Source organism: Cnephaeus nilssonii (genome assembly GCF_951640355.1).
Source record: "Cnephaeus nilssonii genome assembly, chromosome: 10".
In the NCBI taxonomy this organism is placed as follows: domain Eukaryota; kingdom Metazoa; phylum Chordata; class Mammalia; order Chiroptera; family Vespertilionidae; genus Cnephaeus; species Cnephaeus nilssonii.
In genome coordinates, this window is record NC_137081.1 from 74,257,434 (window position 1) to 74,278,740 (window position 21,307).

The 21,307-nt window shown below is 39.0% G+C and overlaps 1 protein-coding gene across 1 annotated transcript in view; it reads right to left on the bottom strand.

Annotated features, from left to right (window-relative positions):
* Positions 1-21,307, bottom strand: part of THSD7B (thrombospondin type 1 domain containing 7B) — a gene marked incomplete at its 5' end in the record, with an annotated part of 754,786 nt that overhangs the window by 86,160 nt on the left and 647,319 nt on the right. The gene's annotated exons all lie outside the window — the stretch shown is intronic.

Here is a 21,307-nt window from a genome sequence, read left to right on the forward strand (position 1 = left end):
ACGACAAGGCTGGCAGGGGGGTTAGCGAGGGACAACCAAACGACTGACCAGCAGGCTGCGTGGGGCAACCATGCTGGCAGGGGTGTTAGCGAGGATGACCAAACGACTGACCAGCAGGCTGCATGGGATGACAAGGCTGGCAGGAGGGTTAGCGAGGATGACCAAACAACTGACCAGCAGGCTGCGTGGGGTGACCAGGCCGGCAGAGTTGGGCAGTGAGGGGTGACCAGGCCGGTACGGGGGGCAGTTGGGGGCAACCAGGCTGGCAGGCAGAGGCGGTTAGGGGTATTCAGGTTGGCAGTTAGGGGCGATCAGGCAGTCAGGCAGGTGAGCAGTTAGGAGCCAGTGGTCCCAGATTGTGAGAGGGATGTCTGACTTCCGGTTTAGTCCCAATCCCTGGGATCGGGCCTAAACCGGGAGTCGGACATCCCCCGAGGGGTCCCGAGTTGGAGAGGTTCCAGGCTGGGCTGAGGGGATCCCCCCCCCCATGCACAAATTTCATGTACTGGGCCTCTAGTAAGAAGATAAAAGCAATAATTAGAAACCTTCCAACACAGAAACCCCCTCAAACTAGATGGCTTCACCTGTAAATCCTATTGTTTAAAAAAGAAATACCACTAATCCTTAAACTCTTCCAAAAAATTGAAAAGGAGAGAACACTTTCAAACATTTTATAAAGCCAGTATTACTTTGATAATAAAACTGAGTGCAAAAAAAAAAAAGAAAAAAATTAAAAGGCAACTTATGGAATAAAAGAAAATATTGGCAAACTACATATCTGATAAATAGTTTACATAAATTCATACAGTCAATAGAAAAAAATAAAGCCCTTTAAAATGTTCAAAGGACTTAAATAGACATTTTCCAAGAAGACATAAAAATGGCCAACAGGTACATGAAAAGATGCTCAGCATCTCTAATCATTAGGGAAATGCAAATCAAAACCACAATGAGGTATCACTTCCCACCTGTTAGAATGGCCATCATCAAAAAGACAACAGATAACAAATGTTGACAAGAATGTCGAGAAAACCATTTTGCATTGTTGGTGGGTATGTAAATTGGTGCAGCCATTATGGAAAACATTATGGAGATACCTCAAAACATTAAAACTAGTACCACCATAAGATTCAGCAATCCCACATCTGGGTATATATTCAAATAAAGTGAAATAACTATCATGAAGAGATATTTGTGCCCCTATGTTCACTGTCAAATTATTCACTATAGCCAAGACATGGAAATAGCCTATATATCATATATATATATATATATATATATATATATATATATATATATATATATATATGATATAAGCATACATACACACACATACAATGACATATTATTCAGCTGTAAAAAAGGAAGGAAATCTTGCCATTTGCAACAGCATGTATGAAACTTGAGGGCATTATGCTAAGTGAAATGTCACACAAAGACAAATACTATATGATCTCACTTATATATGGAATCTAAATCTGGATTAGAATAGTGGTTGCTGTGAGCTTAGGGGTGGGGAAAATATGGAGATATTTCAGTTATAAGTAATTTCTTGGGATCTAATATACAGCATAGTAACTACAGGTCACAATAATATATTGTATATTTAAAATTTGCTAAAAAATAGATATTAAGTATTCTCACCATACACACACACATGCACAGAAGGTTATCTCTGTGACGTGATGAATATTTTACCTAACCTTATTGTGGTTATCATTTCACTATATATATATATATATTTATATTTATCACAATGTATACCTTTAAACTTTCACAATGATATTTGTCAATTATTTCTCAATACATCTGGTAAATAAAAAGCCCTCTCCTCCAAATAAAGTAATGCATTTAAAAAAAAAAGTGAAAGTCTTGAACAGGCATTTTACAAATAAGATGTCTAAATGACCCATAACATATGTAAATTTATTCACTGTTATTAGTCATCAGGGTAATGCAAATTAAAATAACAATGAGATATTATTAAACACCCAATGGAATAGCTAAAATTAAATACACACACAAACACAAAACTTGAAAACACTAAATGTGAATGAGGAAGTTTAAGAATTAGAATTTTCATAAATTGCTGGAAATTATATAAAATTATTCTATAACCTTGAAATTTATTTGAATGTTTCTAATAGTAGGTATATATCTATCTTGTGACCTAGCTATTCCATTCCTAGATATGTGCTCAAAAGAAATGAGTGAAAATATTAAAAAAAGACAAAAACACTCACAGAATGGTCACAATAGTTATATAGTTATATATTCCCCAGGGAACGTAAGTGGAAATGACCCAAATGTTCACTAACAAGAGAATATATAAATAAATGGTGCTATATTTCTACAAAGACATAGTATGTAGCAACAAAAATGAACAAACTAATGACCTCAACAACACTCATAAATCTCAAAAACATTATAATGAGTGAAATCAGCTAGACACAAAATAATATATACTGTGATTTCATTTATATAATATACAAATAATATTAAGCTAGTAAGATCAGACATAAAAGCATACATTCTGTGTACTGTGTCATTTCCTGTTTTGTTTTGCTTTATTCTCCTCACCCAAGGATATGTTTTTATTGATTTTAAAGAGAGAAGAAGGGAGAGAGAGCGAGAGAGAGAAACATTGACTGCCTCGTGTACATGCGCTGATTGGGATCAACCCACAACCTAGTTATATGTGCCCTGCCTGGGAATTGAACCCACCACCTTTTGGTATAAGGGACAATGCTCCAACCAACTGACCACCCGCCCCCCCAGCGCCCCCAACTAGGAACATACTGGAAGTTCAAGGCAGAAAACTAATAGATATGACAGATGTAAGTCTAGAGGCTAACTTGGGACAGGGAAGTATCTGTATAAAATGAAACAGCAGATCAAGGTGCATGTAGGGTGCTGGAATTGGCCTATATTTTTATCTGTTGGTGGTTAATCAGATGTATGAAAAGTAAAAATGAATCAAACTGTACCTTTAAGATTTGTGCATTTTAATGTATGAAAATATATACATCAGAAAACTTTAAAATTTCCAATTTGTAATTGGAAAGGGAAAATGCTCATATAATACTCAAACCGTACTACATTGGATAATTAAAAAATTCAGTAAGAATAAAAATATATCCAATGATGAGTGGTTTTGTAGGAATAATAATGATGGTATTAGAATGCACAAATGCAATTGAACTTGAAATTTTGTCATAATGAAGTAAATAAATCTTAAGGTATCATCCCAACTTTCATGAGGTGATATATTCCAATTACAATGCATCAAATAAAGAGTACCATGCTCTGAATAGCAAAAAAAAAAAAAAAAAAGTCTGATAAAAAGAGAAAAACATTAAAATTTTCTATGTGGAAATCTACAAATATTATATGATCATATAATAGAGAGAAGCTGACAATAAAATAATCATCTAGGTCTATAATTTCAGATTATCTGGACAAAGACAGATTTGGAGAGAAATAAAACCAGCTAAATATCCCTGATATACAGTGTCCATTATTTTGTTTAGAAGTTTATAACAGAAAAAAAATATGTTCAAGACTTTTTTTATAAATATGAAGGATAATCAGTAGTAATATTGAATTACTCAAATACATAGAAAAATGCAAGGCATAATCCATAAAGTCTTTGGAAACAGTAGAAATGTCCAAGAATCCTTTTTTTAAAAGTAAAAACAATATATACCAGTTATAGTTAAAATAAATTTTAACACTCTTATGAAAAGCCAAAAGCATTAATTATACTTGTAAAACAAGTCTTTTAAAAAAGAAAATTAGCCTGGCAAGCATGGCTGAGTGGTTAAGCATAGACCTATGAACCAGGAGGTTACAGGTTCGATTCCCAGTCAGGGCACATGCCAGGGTTGCAGGCTTGATCCCCAGTAGGGGGTGTGCAGGAGGCAGCTGATCCATTTTCTTATCATGGGTGTTTTTATTTCTCTCTCTCTTCCTTCCTCTCTAAAATCAATAAAAATATATTTTTTTTAAAAAGAAAATTATATGGGGGAAAAGGAATGAGTGAAGATAAAAACACATGAAAATGAAAGTAAAGCAGAAAGATCTATGTCCACCAAAATAGAATAAAATGACAAAGTTCTGATGTAACAAAGGTCAATTAAAAATATTGAAGCAAATATTTATGAAGCTTGTTGTGCTAAATAACAAGGTATCAAACTATAGAAATAAAACACGATTATAAAGGCAAGGAGAATTTGACAGTAATACAATCATAACAGCATACTCAGATCGCTGTCAGAATATAATTTTTCAAGTTGGCTAATGATAAATATGGACAAAATAATATTGAAAAATATATAATATATAGAGCTGAATTGTCTATAAACACATAACATGAATTCTAAGAAAGAAAATAAATTGTGTGTTTGTTTCAATCATAGTAGAAAACTAATAAATGATCGTACAGCATCCCCTTAGCAAACCTTACTACATTTTTAAAAGCAAGTAGTAATAAAAAAGATTAAATAACTAAAAAAGCCTTTGAAATTTTAAAACTTAAATATAATTTGTGAAACAACTATTTAGGACATAAGAATGTTTGCAATTTGGTGGGCTTTTCAGGCAGTAGTGAAAGTGAGAATACTTCATATCAACTTTAAGGTCAGAGCCAAACCCTAAATATTCCAGCTGGTTTCATCCTGCACAAATTCTATTATAGGTAGATCCTATAATAATATCCTTGATATTAATATCCTTGAGTGTTTTCATTACTGCAAAATACAGTAAATATACTAAAAATGTTTTATTCTAGTTGGAAAAATACTATATGTACCTTAAAACCCAATGAAAATAGGTTAAATGCAAGAACCAAAAATAAAAAACCCCCACACAATTACAATATAAATGTAGGAAGAGTAGAATTTATCATGAAATAAAAGTTTGAAAAATAACTTATCTAGCATAATTTTCTGACAAATTGAACCAATATAAATAAAGAAAAAATAAAGAAAAGGTAAATGAAAGCAGATACAATAATAGATACAAAAAGTCTCTCCATAAGGGGATTTTTAAACAGTATATAAAAATGTTCCAACATTAACTCAAGAGAAACTAGAAACCCTAAATGGACTGATAATCCTGGGAAATTAAGTAAGTGACTAAAAGTTGTCTACCAAAAGGCTCCAAGCAGTTTCACAGATAAATTCTTTCAAGTACCACTTTTTTTCTTAGATTAAAAAAAACAAAAACAAAAAAAACACAAACATTCAAGAGTTTATTTTACAGCATGTGATATACCTGACTTTACTTATAATAGTAATAGATGAGAAGGAAATTATGTCAATCTCAATTATACAAATATGATGCCAAAGCACTAAAATGCTTTATTATATAATATAGATACTAATATGTTTAAAAAACAAGTAAAAAGAATGAGTGCTACATTAAAAAATGTAATTCACTGTAAATGATTGGAATGTGTTTCCTGTGAAAGCAAAAATGCCTAAAAAAACTTTCAAAATATCTTTAGTACAGTGATTTACACACACATAGACAAATATACTTACACATGGAAGTACAATGTGACCTCAATACATGCCAAATATTTATTAAAGAAAATCAAAAGCCTATGCCTGATTAAATCTCATCCAAATATAGAAATAAGCATACTACTCTCATAGTCAGATATACTAGGCAAGATAGGGTGCCTGTCATGCACATTCCTGGGCCAGCTGGCCTCACCTGCCCACAGTTCCAGCTCGGAAACCAGTCATCGAGCTGACGCCCTACATTGCTGTGTCTTGGCCAAAAAGTCTTTGTCTGGTATTAGCCATGTTAACTAGCTCAGCCAGTGGTCCACTTCTTTCCAAGACTTGTGTAAGAGAATGTTGTGAGTACTGTTCAGTGAAAAAGGAATGGTAGAAACCCAGCTCAGACATGCAGAGTAAAGCACAGGTAGGTACTGACAGCAAAGAGAAAAATCATAGGGAAAATGGAAGAGAGATGTGGAACCAGCATACAATAACTTCACTTCAATTTCCTATAATTATTTAAAATACAAATGACTGTTTTGTGGTCTTAGTTTTGTTTTTTAATCCTTGAAGCCCAAAGAAAAATATTATAAACTAGAGGCCCGGTGCATGAAATTCATGCACGGGAGGGGGGCATTCCCTTAGCCCATCCTGCACCATCCTGATCCCAGGGCTCAGGCCTAAACCAGCAATAGGACATCCCTCTCACAATCCTGGACTGCTGGTTCCTAATTGCTCACGTGCCTGTCTGCCTGGTTGCCCCTAACTGCCCCACCCTGCCGACTTGATTGCCCCTCACTGCCTCTGCATGCTGGCCTGATTGTCCCTAACTGCCCAACCCCGCCAGCCTGGTCGCCCCTAACTGCCCCACCCCCCGCCAGCCTGGTCACCCCCAACTGCCCTCCCGCCAGCCTGGTCACCCCTAACTGCCCCCCTACTGGCCTGATCACCCCTCACTGCTTCTGCGTGCCAGCCTGATTGCCCCTAACTGCCCCCCTGCCAAACTGGTTGACCCTAACTGTCCCCCGCTGCCAGCCAGGTCACCTCCAACTGCGCCCTCCCTGCCAACCTGGTTTACCCTAACTGCCACCCCCTGCCAGCCAGGTCACCCCCAACTGCACCCTCCCTGCTGGCCTGGTCACCCCTAACTGCCCCCCCTACCAGCCTGGATACCTCTTACTGTCCCCCCTGCCAGCCTGGATACCTCTTACTGTCCCCCCCTGCCAGCCTGGTCACCCCCAACTGCCCCCCCCCGCCAGCCTGGTCACCCCAAACTGCCCCCCCTGCTGGCCTGGTGGCCCCGTACGGCCCACCCACCAGCCTGGTCACCCCTTACTGCCCCCCCTGCTGGCCTGGTCACCCCTAACTGCCCTCCTGCCAGCCTGGTCACCCCTAACTGCCCCCCCCTACTGGCCTGATCACCCCTCACTGCTTCTGCGTGCCAGCCTGATTGCCCCTAACTGCCCCCCTGCCAACCTGGTTGACCCTAACTGTCCCCTGCTGCCAGCCAGGTCACCTCCAACTGCGCCCTCCCTGCCAACCTGATTTACCCTAACTGCCACCCCCTGCCAGCCAGGTCACCCCCAACTGCGCCCTCCCTGCTGGCCTGATCGCCCCTAACTGCCCCCCCTGCCAGCCTGGATACCTCTTACTGTCCCCCCCCTGCCAGCCTGGTCACCCCTAACTGCCCCCCCCCGCCAGCCTGGTCACCCCAAACTGCCCCCCCTGCTGGCCTGGTTGCCCCATACGGCCCACCCACCAGCCTGGTCATCCCATGGAGCCTGCTGTTCAGTCGTTTGGTCGTCCCTCACTAACCTCCTCCCCCCAGCCCCCCACCAGCTTGGTCGCCCCACGAAGCCTGCTTCTTCATTTGTTTGGTCATCCCTCACTAACCCCCTTGCTGGCCTGGTCGTAGGCAGCCATCTTGTGAGGGCGTGAGGGTTAATTTGCAAATCACCTCTTCATTATATAGAATTGTCTATTTCACTGTAACAGTCACTTGCCATTGTGAAATTCAAGAATATGACAAAGATGCCCATAACCAGTAGTATATAATTGGTCAGCATTATTGTTAGCTCTGTCCAACTAAAGAAGGTCTAAGAAGAGAAAAAAAATGTTAAACAATTTCATGTTAGAATAAAGATGGTCACTGTTTGAGATGACATATTATAGCTCTTAAAATACCAAGAAATAGAATCAAAACATGAAAGAACAAATATAAGAGTCCCATGAAGTGAGTAAAGTGAGTGGATACCTGAAAAAGGTAAAGAAAACCCAATACTTGCCTCCCTCCATGTCAGCAATAACAGTTTAAGCAGTACCATTTAAAGTATTAGTGCCTAAGTATAAGCAACACAAAATGCATATAGAAAGAAGGACACAAAATTTCACAGGCATACATAAAGAGGATTTCATTAAAAAGTACATAAATTTTTACAAAGCTGAAAAATTTTATTTATATAACTCCCTGCAGTTTTCTTTATGCTTAAAATGCTTCATAATTTAAAGAGAGAGAGAAACCCCACCAGCAATGCCTGAGGGTTCCACTTTCCATGAAAAACATTAAGGAAATTCCTCAAAAAACTTATAATAGAACTACCACATGACCCAGCAAGTTCACTTCTGGTTGTCTATCCCAAGAAAACAAAAAAAACCCCACTAATTTGAAGAGATATGTACATTTCTGTGTTTGTTGCAGCATTATTTACAACAGCCAAGATATGGAAGCAACCTAGGTATCCATCAATAGATAAATGGATAATGAAGATGTGGTATATACACAAAATGGAATATTACTCAGCCATAGAAAAGAAAAATCTTGCTATTTTCAACAACATACATGGAACTAGAGGGTATTTTGCTAAGTAAAATAACATGAGAAAGACAGACACCCATGATTTCACTTATATGTGGAATCCAAAATAAGAATAAAGAAGAAACAGACTCATAGAATAGAGAACAAACTCCTGGTTGCCAGAGGAGAAGAAATTGAAAAAAGAGTAAAAAAGGTGATAGGGAATAATAGGTACAAACAATTTCCAGTTATATAATAAACTAGAGGCCCAGTACACAAAATTTGGGCCTCTAGTTTATTATATAAACTAGAGGCCCAAACTAGAGGCCCATGGGGGGGCGGGGTGTGTGTGTCCCTCAGCCCAGCCTGCACCCTCTCCAATCTGGGACCCCTCGAGGGATGTCCAACTGCCCGTTTAGCCCCGATCCTGGTGGGATCGGGCCTAAATGGGCAGTTGGACATCCCTCTCACAATCCAGGACTTCTGGCTCCCAACCACTCGCCTGTCTACCTTCCTGATTGCCCCTAACCGCTTCTGCCTGCCAGCCTGATCACCCCTTAACCACTCTCCTGCCAGCCTGATTGATGTCTAACTGCTCCCCTGCCAGCCTGTTTGCCCCCAGCTTCCCTCCTCTGCCAGCCTGGTCACCCCTAACTGCCCTCCCCTGCAGGCTTGATCGCCCCCAACTGCCCTCCCTTGCAGGCCTGGCCCCTCCCAACTGCCCTACCCTGCTGACCATCTTGTGGTGGCCATCTTGTGTCCACATGGGGGCAGGATCTTTGACCACATGGGGGCAGCCATCTTGTGTGTTGGAGTGATGGTCAAGCTGCACATTAATCTTTTATTAGATAGGATAGAGGCCTGGTGCATGGGTGGGGGCCAGCTGGTTTGCCCTGAAGGGTCCCAGATCAGTGTTCCCTTGGGGTGTGGGGTGGCTTGGGTGAGGGGCCTGTGGTGGTTTGCAGGCCGGCCACGCCCCCCAGCAACCCAAGCAGAGGCCCTGGTATATGGAATTTATTTATCTTCTACAATTGAAACTTTGTAGCCCGGAGCGGAGCCAAGCCTTCTGCTTGCTCCCTGGCGGCAGCCATTTTTGTTGGAATTTATGTATCTCCTATAGTTGAAACTCTGTAGCCTGGAGCAAAGTCCTGGGCTGGCCAGGGCTGCAGAGGCTTGGCTTCCTCCATTGCCAGGGGCAACCCTGGGCTCCTGCTCTCTCCAGCTCCATGGCCGCAGCCATTTCTGTTTGGATTTATGTAACTTCTATAATTGAAACTTTGTAGCCTTAAGCGGAGGCCTGGGCTGGCCATAGTGTGCGGAGAGCTTGGCTTCCTCCATTGCTGGGGAAACCCAAGCCTCCCTCCTGCTCTCTCTGTGGCTGCAGCCATTTTGGTTGGGTTTGTTTGCATAGTCGCTTCTGATTGGCTGGTGGGCGTGGCTTGTGGGTGTAGCGGAGTGATGGTTAATTTGCATATTACTTTTTATTAGATAGGATAAGTCATGGGGATGTAATGTACAGCCTATGGTATAATGTCAATAATACTATATAATAAAAGCCTAATATGCTAAGTGTCCAATCATTCATTCAACTGTTCAACCATTTGACCAGTTGCTGTGATGCACACTGACCACCAGGGGGAAGATGCTCCGACTGGTAGGTTAGCTTGTAGCTGGGGTCCAGACGATTGGGACTGGGTGAGATGGGCCAGACTCGCCCTGGATGAATCCATGCACTGGGCCAGTTTCCTCCGATCCCCACAGGCCAGACCGAGGGACCCCACCAGCGCACAAATCCATGCACTGGGCCTCTAGTATTGTAATAACTTTGTACAGTATCAGATGGTTACTAGACTTATAATGGTGATCACTTCCTAAATATATAAATGTTGACTATATGTATAACTGAAAGCAACATAATGTTGATATAAACTATCCTACCTAATAATAGAGCAATATGCAAATTGACCGCACCTTTGCTACGCCTAAGCCACGCCCACCAGCCAAGCCACGCCCACCAGCCAACCAGGAGCAAATATGCAAATAAACCCAACCAAGATGGCTACAGCCACTGAGAGCGGGAGGGAGGCTTGGGTTTCCGCGGTAACAAAACAAGCCATCCTGTTGCTGGCCTAAGCCTCAACTCAAGGCTACAAAGTTTCAATTATAGAAGGTGAATTAACTCCAACAGAAATCGCTGCTGGACGTGGAGCAAGCAGCAGGCTTGGCTTTGCTCCAGGCTACAAAGTTTCAATTGTAGAAGGTAAATAAATTCCAGATACCAGGGCCTCCACTTGGGTCGCCAGGGGGGCATGGCCGGCCTGCAAACCACCATAGGCCCCTTGCTCAGGCCACCCCACGCCCCAAGGGAACCCCCACCCTTCAGGGCAAACCAGTCAGCCCCCACCCATGCACCAGGCCTCTATCCTATCTAATAAAAGAGTAATATGCAGATTGACCATCACTGTAACACACAATATAGCTGCCCCCATGTGGACACAAGATGGCCACCACAAGATGGCCAGCAGGGGAGGGCAGTTGGGAGGCACCAGGCCTGCAAGGGAGGGCAGTTGGAGGCGATCAACCCTGCAGGGGAGGGCAGTTAAGGGTGACCAGGCCGGCAGAGGAGGGAAGTTGGGGGCAAACAGGCTGGCTGGGGAGCAGTTAGACATCAATCAGGCTGGCAGCTGAGTGGTTAAGGGGTGATCAGGCTGGCAGGCAGAAGCGGTTAGGGGCAATCAGGAAGGCAGGCAGGTGATCAGTTGGGAGCCAGAAGTCCTGGATTGTGAGAGGGATGTCTGACTGCCCGTTTAGCCCTGACCCCACCAGGGGGGATCCCAGAGGGGTCCCAGATTGGAGAGGGTGCAGTCTGGGCTGAGGTACACACACCCACTCTGTGCATGAATTTCGTGCACCGGGCCTCCAGTATTTTAATAAAAAAGAGAAAGAAACAATGCATTTTTAAGTTGATAGAATGAAGTAAAATCTTTTCAAATTAAAAACTATTTAAAAAGTGAATGAATATTCAAGTATGTTTTTCAAAGTTAAACACAAATGTTATATGTTTTATTAGCAATAATAGGATATGTAAGTACCCCCCAAATGGTAAAGAAATGTAAATGACAGAAATGCCAGAAATACACACACACACACACACACACACACACACACACACACAGGATATATATATATATATATGATAAATATAAAAAGAACATAATTACAGATATATGGAGTAAATGAACTAAAACAAAAATTGTGTGTACTTTATTTGAATAGATATTTTTAAATCTACTAATATTCATGCAGTATGTAAATGACTAAACTTTACTCAAGAATGAGAAGGTTTCAAAAGAATATAGCTGCAGGAGAAATTGAAAAGATTGTTAAAAATATGCTATTGAGAAATGTTCTTGCTACAGATGTTTTTAAAATTCCAAAGAACTAATTCCTATACTTAAAAAAAAAAAATTCGTTAGAGGGGAAAATAAAGTGGAAACCTTTCAAATTAATTTTTCTAAAAAAGCATAATGGCATTATATTAAATCCAATATGATATAATGGGAGGATAGTGGGAAGGGGTGTGGTGAGAGACATTCTGAAACAATTAAAATAATAATTATAAACTGCCCTGCCAATGTGGCTCAGTGGTTGAGCCATCACCCATGAACCATTAAGTCATGGTTGGATTCTGCTAGGGGCAGAAGCCCAGGTTGCAGGCTCAATCCCCAGGAGTAGGGGGTGTGTATGAGGCAGCCAATCAATGATTCTCTCTCTTCATTTCTATCTCTCTCTTTTTTCCTTGTTCTGAAATCAATAAAAACATATTTTTAAAATAATGAAATAATAATAAACTAAATTCTTAAGTTATAAAAATAACCACTATGGTGTACACCTTCAATTAATATAATATTGTATGTAATTAAAAATACTAAATAAAAACTATTAAAAATGAAATAAAAATAATCATAGACTACAACCAAATACAATTTATTTTAAGAATAAATGCACACTTCAAAATTATAAGGTCTATTTTAAAATCGTAAGATTTGTAAAAAGCATTTGATATAATGAAGTAATCATTTCCAAAAACATATATGTATATACAGGTATAGTTGCATATATGTTAAAATAAATTTAGAGAAACTTCTTAAATATGAGCAATGAGGATACTGTTTAAAATGGCTCAAATGGCCCGGCTGGTGTGGTTCAGGCATAGGTTGACCATCCATAGACCTATGAACCAGAAACAGTTTGATTCCTGGTCAGGGCACATGCCCGGGTTGTGGGCTCAATCCCCAGTAGGGGACATGCAGGAGTCAGTCAATCAATGATTCTCTCTCATCATTGATGTTTCTATCTCTCTCTCCCTTTCCCTTCCTTCTGAAATCAATAAAATATCTTAAAAATTAATCAATCAATCAAATGGCTTAAGTGTAATATTATTATTAAAACCAGGAAAATACTGATATAATTTTTATTTTTAGTATTATTTAGAAAGTCCTTGATAATAAAATATGACCAGGATAACAACATAAAAATGATAAAATAAATTATTTGCATATTGTATGATTATATAGATTAGTTGGTTATATAATGAGAAATACCTAAGAATGTTAACTAATAAAAAAGAACATAGAAGAATTAATAAGAATATTTAGAAAACATGATGGATGTAAGTTATACATAAAACCCAATAATATAATTAGACACTATAATTAGCCAGTTAGTAATTCACACTAAAAAAACACATTAATACTAGCGGTGAAAAATTTAATTGTATAGAACAAGTATATAAAGAAAATTCTCAAGAATATAAAATACAGAAAATCAGTGGATAAATATTCATCTGGGATTTCATTGAAAAGCCTATCTCATACTATACACAAAATTAAATACCATATGAGTTAAATATATTTGTATATTTTATACAATTAAAGTATTAGAAACACAATATTTTTTTAAAATATATTTTATTGATTTTTTACAGAGAGGAAGAGAGAGGGAGAGAGAGTTAGAAACATCGATGAGAGAGAAACATCAATCAGCTGCCTCCTGCACACCCCTTACTAGGGATGTGCCCGCAACCAAGGTACATGCCCTTGACCGGAATCAAACCTGGGACCCTTGAGTCCGCAGGCTGACGCTCTATCCACTGAGCCAAACCGGTCAGGGCTAGAAACACAATATTAAAAATAGTAAATCTGTTAAATTTTAAAGCAAGAAGTTAACTTAGTTTCATAAAAATTAAATACTTTTCTGTGGTATAATATACCATAAATTATATTAAGATTAAATTAAGATTTTGGTTACAGATGGAAAGTTTTACAGAATTCCTTCCAGAATTACCACTGAAATTATATTAAAATGTGATTAAAGGAATTTGTTTTTAAAGATAAACAAATGATTACATGATGATAATAATGTAAGAGTGCAAAAGCAACAATATTGAGAAAACTGAAAAACCTATGTGATAACTGCCTTAGCTGACATTAGAGTACTGAATCCCAAACCAGCAATGGGTAAACTGGAACCTGATTTCACAAGACTATGAGTTTGAGCAGCAAGTACATCTGAAAAAGGAGGTAAAATGAGGGCTCAAAACTAGAGTACTCATTGAAAGTGAGTTTTTGATGTAATTAGACCCCACCCATAGAGCCTCTACACACACAACCCTAGCTGAAGACTAGAAGCTTGTTATTTTAAACAAAGAAAACAGACTTTTCTGCACTGGGACACTAAGCACAGTTGAGCTTGAAGCTACCATCCTATTTAATAAAGAGGTAATATGCAAATTGACCATCACTCCAACACAAGATGGCCACCCTCATGTGGACACAAGATGGCCACCACAAGATGGCAGGCAGGGGAGGGCAGTTAGGGGCGATTGGGCCAGCAGGGGAGGGCAGTTAGGGGTGACCAGGCTGGCAAGGGAGGGAAGTTAGGGGTGACCGGGCCAGCAGGGGAGGGCAGTTGGGGGCAACCAGGCTGGCAGAGAAGGGCAGTTAGGGGTGACTAGGCCTCCAGGGGAGGACAGTTAGGGGCAATTGGGCCGGCAGGGCAGCAGTTAGGCGTCAATCAGGCTGGCAGGCAGAAGTGGTTAGGGGCAATCAGGCAGGCAGGCATGCAGGCGAGTGGTTGGGAGCCAGCAGTCCTGGATTGTGAGAGGGATGTCCCAGATTGGAGAGGGTTCAGGCTGGGCTGAAGGACACCCCCCTCCTGTGCATGAATTTCGTGCACCAGGCCCCTAGTTTTGGAAATAAAGATATTAAAATGAAAGACTGTGTATGTAATAAACTTTGAGACCACTAGCATTTTTTTCCTATTTTGTTTTTAGAATATTGTAAACTGGTATTATATGATCTAGATAATATTATCTGAAGACTATAGCCAGAAATCAACAATTTTAGCCACTCCATTCTTTTTCTATCCATCTCCACTCTTCTCCTGAAAGGACTCCATTTATAGTTATGTTAAACCACTTGTTAATATTCCATGGATCATTTGGACTTTACTCATTTTATTTCATCTCTTTTTTTTATTTGCATTAGTGTAATGTCTATTACTATGTCTCAAAGTTCACACATATTTTATTTTGCAGAGTCTGTTTTATTACTCCCATTTGATAAAGTGTTCATTTCAGACACCGTATTTTAGAACTCTAAAAGTTATATATGATTCTTTTCCAGATCTTTTATTTTACTCATAATGTGCATATTTTCCTTTAAATTCCAGAGCATCCTTAAAATATTTATCAGAGCTATTTTAAGCTCTTTCTCTTCTATTGACTTATTTTCCTCTTGCTTATGAATCACAAGTTGTTGCTTCTTTAGGTGTGTAGTAATTAGGTATAAGACATAGAAAAATACACGTGTAATAGGAATGCAGCTTCATGACTTTTCACAATGTGAAAACACCCATATGACTTGATCAGAGCTCAAGAGACAAAATATGTCAGCACTACCTAACCCCATAACATGCCTTATATTCACTAGGCATTGTGAATGTTACATTTATTAAATTTTTGTGTGTTATTTCCATTTAAATGTGGTGAGGTTTAGTTTGGCAGACAGTAAGGTTAGTTATGGATCAAACTGATTTTTTCCATGTTTGTCTTTAACTTTCATTAGGAAAATTCTACAGTAGATTTTACTCTAGGGTCTCCTAAGACATAAACCTTTTGGTCATTATCAGATGTCCTGATAATGAAGGATGGCCTTGAAAAGGTATCTCTGTGTTGGCTAGATAGAAATAAAATGTCTCCCACGTCTGTGTGAGCTTTACAATGTTTACACCTGCCAGCAATCCAGAGGACATTCTTTGCTTTTACTTAGACAGTTTCACTGTATACATGTATAAGTTAGAATTTGTTTTATTTATTTATTTCTTCCAGTCTGCTTGTTTATTTTGATTTTAGATTATACATATAAGTGAAATCATATGCATTTGTTTTTCCATCTGATCTTGCTCACTCAGCACAATATCTGCTAGGTACACCCATGTTGTTGTAGATGGCATGATTCCATTCTTTTTTATTGCTGAGTCATATTCCATTGTATATATTTTTATCCATTCATCTATTCATGAACACTTAAGTTGCTTCCATATCTTGGCTATTGTAAATTATGCTGCAATGAACATATGGTTATATATGTATTTTTGACTTAGTGTTTTGGGTTTCTTTGGATAAATGCCCAAAAGTGGAGTTGCTGGGTCATTCTTTGTCTCATTATAGCCTTTGTTTTAAAGCCTATTTTGTTTAGTATAAGTATTGCTACCCTAGCTTTTTTGTTTTGTTTTGATTTTCATGAAATATCTTTTTACATTTTTTCATTTTCAGTCTCTGTGTGTTTTGATCTGAAGTAAGTCTCTTCTAGACAGGATATGTAAGGGTCTTGTTTTTTTATTTTTAATTGTATTTATTGGGGTGACATTGGTTAATGAAATTATACAGGTTTGGACAAGAACACTAAGAAATCTTTACTTAGATATCTAGATTATTTTGCCTAGCCTTACCCTCTTCAGTATTTTGCCCTTCATATTTCAGCTTCCTCTACTCAGATCTCTGATCTCTGGCTCCTCCTATGCTTTTGTTAGGCTCTCATTCCTGGCACCATTACCCAAACTATCTCCTTCCGGAAACCATGATGATTGTTAAGGCTCATCTCACTTGGTTTATCTTCCCTCAGGATTATAGTTCATGCTACCTGTTGTCCAATGTCTGAAAACTGTTGCATTATATATTTTGCTCTTCTTTTGGTACTTACAATGAGAATGTTCATTAGTCTAATCCCCAAAAATCCAATAATATTTGATTATTGCTAGAAGTAAAAGTTTCCTGCCCTTTACAGTTCTTGTTGGTCCAGCCTTGCAATCATGCTGGTTTAATCATCAATAAGTTAATTAATTTTGATACTTTGTATGAGTCATGGTTTTAATTTTTTGAAAAATAAACTCCTACAAAGTGTAAAATGGTATTGTGGCTATATTTTGCTGTAGTTGTGATTAGTCATTTTCTCTTAAGAAAAAATATATAAACATTCATGGATAAAATAATGTGAAATGTGGGATATACTTTAATGTCATCTATAGGAGAAGGACTAAAACAGTGATGGTGAACCTATGACACGCATGTCAGCACTGACACGCGTAGCCATTTCTGATGACACGCGGCCACTGAGGCGGCCGCATGCCGAGGATGAAACATTTGCTGCTCCTGAGGATGAAACATTTGTGAAATAATGTTTTTTCCTCAAAGTGACACACTACCCGAGTTATGCTCAGTTTTTTGGCGAAGTTTGACACACCAAGCTCAAAAGGTTGCCCATCACTGGACTAAAAGGTGGAGAATAAGAAATAAAAATGTCACATGTAGATAATTGTTGAAACACGTGATCAATGTTGAGCTCGTTGATCAATGTGTGGGTCATTATTCCATTTTTTTGAGAGAATTTCTACTATAAAAAGACAAAGTCAGGTAGAGAGATTGGGAGAAAGAGACCAAAGGATTGAGAACAATGAGCCCTTATCTAGACTTCAAATTTGTGATAGTGAGATTCAAAGAAATTAGACTGTGTAAACGAGAATGATAACATATTGAATTTTAAAAACTGGAACAGCCCAAAGACTGCTTTCATCTAATTGTCAATTGCTGCTACACTGCATGACATGAGGCAACCTTTCTGCAGGGCCTAATTGGTTCTGGAAATATTAATGGTTCTGAGTGATACTGATACCATTGCAATTAACCCAGTTATTAATACTAGGAAAGAAGCAACGGGAAGGCCAAATAGTATAGGCATGTTATTTAGATAGCTTCACCAGGAAGCTAAGCTTTACACTCTCCAGGGAGCCACCAGCCCATGCCCAGCAGATCTGTGGGGGAAGGGACTAAACAGGGGGAAAGAGATGCAAGCCCAATCAAGTTGGAGGGACTGGAGAGGATGCTTGCTGGCGATCACACCTGGGAATAGGTCATTGGCCAGAATAGGTGAAAGGCCAAGAAATTTCAGATATTTTATCCCCTAAACACAGGGGTTCACATTCACTCTCTTGGTTCTCTTGGGACTCGTGTTGCAGGTGGAGCACTCTCTTGGCTCCCCTGCACTCACCCACATGGCACATGGCCAAGTGGGCCCCACAAACAATGGACTGATGGATTGTAATTAGCCTGAGGCTGTACTGGACCTGGCTGCAACATGGAATGGAACTGGCTTTGCTTCTAGCTCTACTGAAACCCCAATTACACTTCAGCCAGAACTGGACAAAGGGAAATGGGACTTTGGAAACCCAGGGGTATAATTCCAGGCAAATAAAAACCACTCATTCTTATGATATCTCAAGAAAATTCTCTTTCTTGAGATATCAAAAATACTCCACTGTCAACACTCAGTGAGAAAAGGGATACCTCAACTTCCCCAATAACAATATGAAACCTCACAGCACACAGGGGTAAAATACTCCATTCACCTTTGAGTAATGAGTTACTGGTTTCTTACAAAAATCAGTATCAATTTAGCAGAAGCAACCAAAACTTTCACTTCAGTATATATAAAATTTTAATCGTTCTCCTCTGGCTTTTAGTTGTGAGCCAAAGAAAAGCAGTAGACAGCTTGGTCATGCTCCAGACTGTGAGGATACGTTGATGAAGAGCCTGCAGCTGAGCACTAGTAGAAACATTGGGGAAATTCGCTTCCCTGGAAACATAACTTTCAAAGATACTTAAGGTACTGAAAATGCTGAGTCATCAGTAATGGAAGTCATTGTTGATGGCGTTTACCAAAAATAACACCAGAACACCATGAAAAAAAAATTTTTTTTCTTAACCTCAACTGCTTAATTCTTGAGCATGTATCAGAAAACAAGTGCATTTTTCTTTCTCTTCTAAAGAAGTGTCACTGCTTGCAGGAGTAATGGCAGTGTGTATCTGCTGATATATACCCGCATTGGCTTTCACTAGAGTACCCTGCACTCATAAAGAACTGGAGAAAAATATATAAGATGTATTTTGGAAGCACACTACTAAGTCTATGATAGAATTCAGATTTTGATTATACTGAAGCCCTATGTAGTCTTCCTTCCTGATCCTTCTTTAGAGATTGTCCTGGTGATAATGCAAAGATCCGAGTCACTGTCTGACCAGGAGGCTGCGCTTGAACCACTGTGTATTGAATTTCCATTTCCCGCAGTGTAAGTGGATGCAGGCTATAGTTCTAGCCAGCCTTTGATGCATTCAGCTTGAAGTGAATCAATAAAAGTTCAAATGGGTTTGCTAAACTTGAGACCAGTCCTCTTTCTGGAGAGGGATTCCAAAAGCTTGCTTCTGTAAAGTATGTATCAGTTTGGTAATTCCTCTCCAAGATCCTCTTTGCTTTTTTCTATTAATATGATTGATTAAGATATTCTTTTGTCAAGTCTCCAAGGAGAGTCATAAATAGACAATCTGTATTATTTATTGGAAATTTTCTGCAGGGATTGGTGGTATAAATGAAGAGAACCATATATTTGTTCAGATATATCAGGGGCTGAACAGTATCTGAATTCAGAAATTGATAAACCTCTCCTGAAAAATATATAATTAAATGAATTCTCATGAACATAATTTTGAAGTATGAAAAATAAAGATAAAAACTGAAAAAATTAGGTAGAGAAAAATAGGAATAAAGGGTAACAAACAATAAACTGCTAAATATATGCATATGTATTTTTGTACATATGTGTGTAGATACGTATACACATGTGTATTTATACAGAAGTATTTAAAGAATAAACACTATTGCAAGGGTTTTTGATGTACAAATTCCATGTGTCCTTTTACATTAAAGCATGCTAGAAAAGTGAGTATTTAAGTAAAAAAATAAATTTTATATATATACTAGTAGCCCATTTGCAGGAAGAATCCTGCAAGCGGCCGCTGCGGCCGTGTGCGCTGCCGCTGCTGCCACCGTTGTGGCCGCAGTGCCTGCACCCGAATGCTGCTGCTGCCCGCCCCTCCCCACCCCGCCCAGGCTTTCCCTCTGGCAGCCACCTTGTTTTCCACTTTTCCTCCCTCTTCCTTCTAAGTTGTCTTCAGTCTTCACTCCTCCCTCCCTCAGCGTATGCAAATCAACCGCCATCTTGGTTGGGGAAATTTGCATACTCGCTGGTGGGTGTGGCTTTGGCTGATGGGCGTGGCTTGGGCGTAGCGAAGGTACGGTCAATTTGCATATTTGTCTATTATTAGGTAGGATACTGGGTGTCCCAAAAATGTATACATATTTTGAATAATTATAATAATTACAATGGGATAAATCTGGAAAGAAAAAAACATCAATTAAACTTTCAGCTGTTAAAGTGTGTATATATATTTTTGGGAGACCCTGTATATGTGTGTGTGTGTGTGTGTGTATATAAAATGGAAATAAGAAAAAAAATAAGAACGTGAAAATCATGGTTTTCCTTTTTCTTCAAAGTCTGCCTTGAATCGTGTTTGTTTTCCCTTGACCTATTTAGTCCCCAGTTCTTCCCAATACAGATAAAATGGTCTCGATACAATTTTTAGTACCTTTGTCTTCTTTGCTCTTTGGTATGGCTTGCAATTGGGAGTTACTCATTGGTCAATAACCCATTCAAAGTTAGCTTTCTGATGCCTTACTTTTGGGGACTACTATTAAATAAGGCATAAGACATTTTCTCGCAAATGAGGTGACATTTCATTCATTTAAGATCAAGTAATAACTCATTTTGTGTGGGGGAAGGAATATTCATTATATGGCTTAGAAAATGTATAGCCACCTGCCTTCTATTTCCCAGCCAATGAAAACAATGATTTGCAGCTTTTAAAACAAACTTGTATTAAATTATGCTCTGTGCTGTTCACTTTATATGTATTGTCTCAATCATTAAAACAATCAGGAAAAAACAGCTCATTGTTGTTATTTTCCTTAAAAGGAAACTGTAGCTCAGAAACTTAAGTAACTTGGCCACAATCACACAGCCAAGTGTTCCAGGGCATTAGACCACACCCTTTCATGACTCCTTCCTTCCCTTACATGGCAATCTATTCCAATGAAGTAGCTTATTCAATTTTGAAAAATCTTAACTTCACGAATCCATAACCAAAGTAAGGCAAAAAAGCAGGTAACAGAGTTGACAGGCTATAATATTCTCAAGAACAGGAAGTGTAACTTCTATTTTCTTTGTAGAGGTTAGAAATGTACAGGGTGTGGCAAAAGTATGTTTACAGTTGTCCTTATGGAAAATAATACAATAATTAATAAATAATAATACAAGAATAAACTTGGTACTCACAACTGTAAACCTACTTTTGTCCCACCCTATATAGACTACCTGGGCTTACATAGTCACTGTGCCTTTTACTAGCACAAAAAAACAACAGGTCACTAACCCCTCTGAGACTTAGTTTATTCATCTATACATTGGAAGAATAATAGTAATCTATTTAATAGTGACACTGTAAAGATTACATGGGATAGATGTAAATGCTGAATGCATTGTCTAGCACATGGAA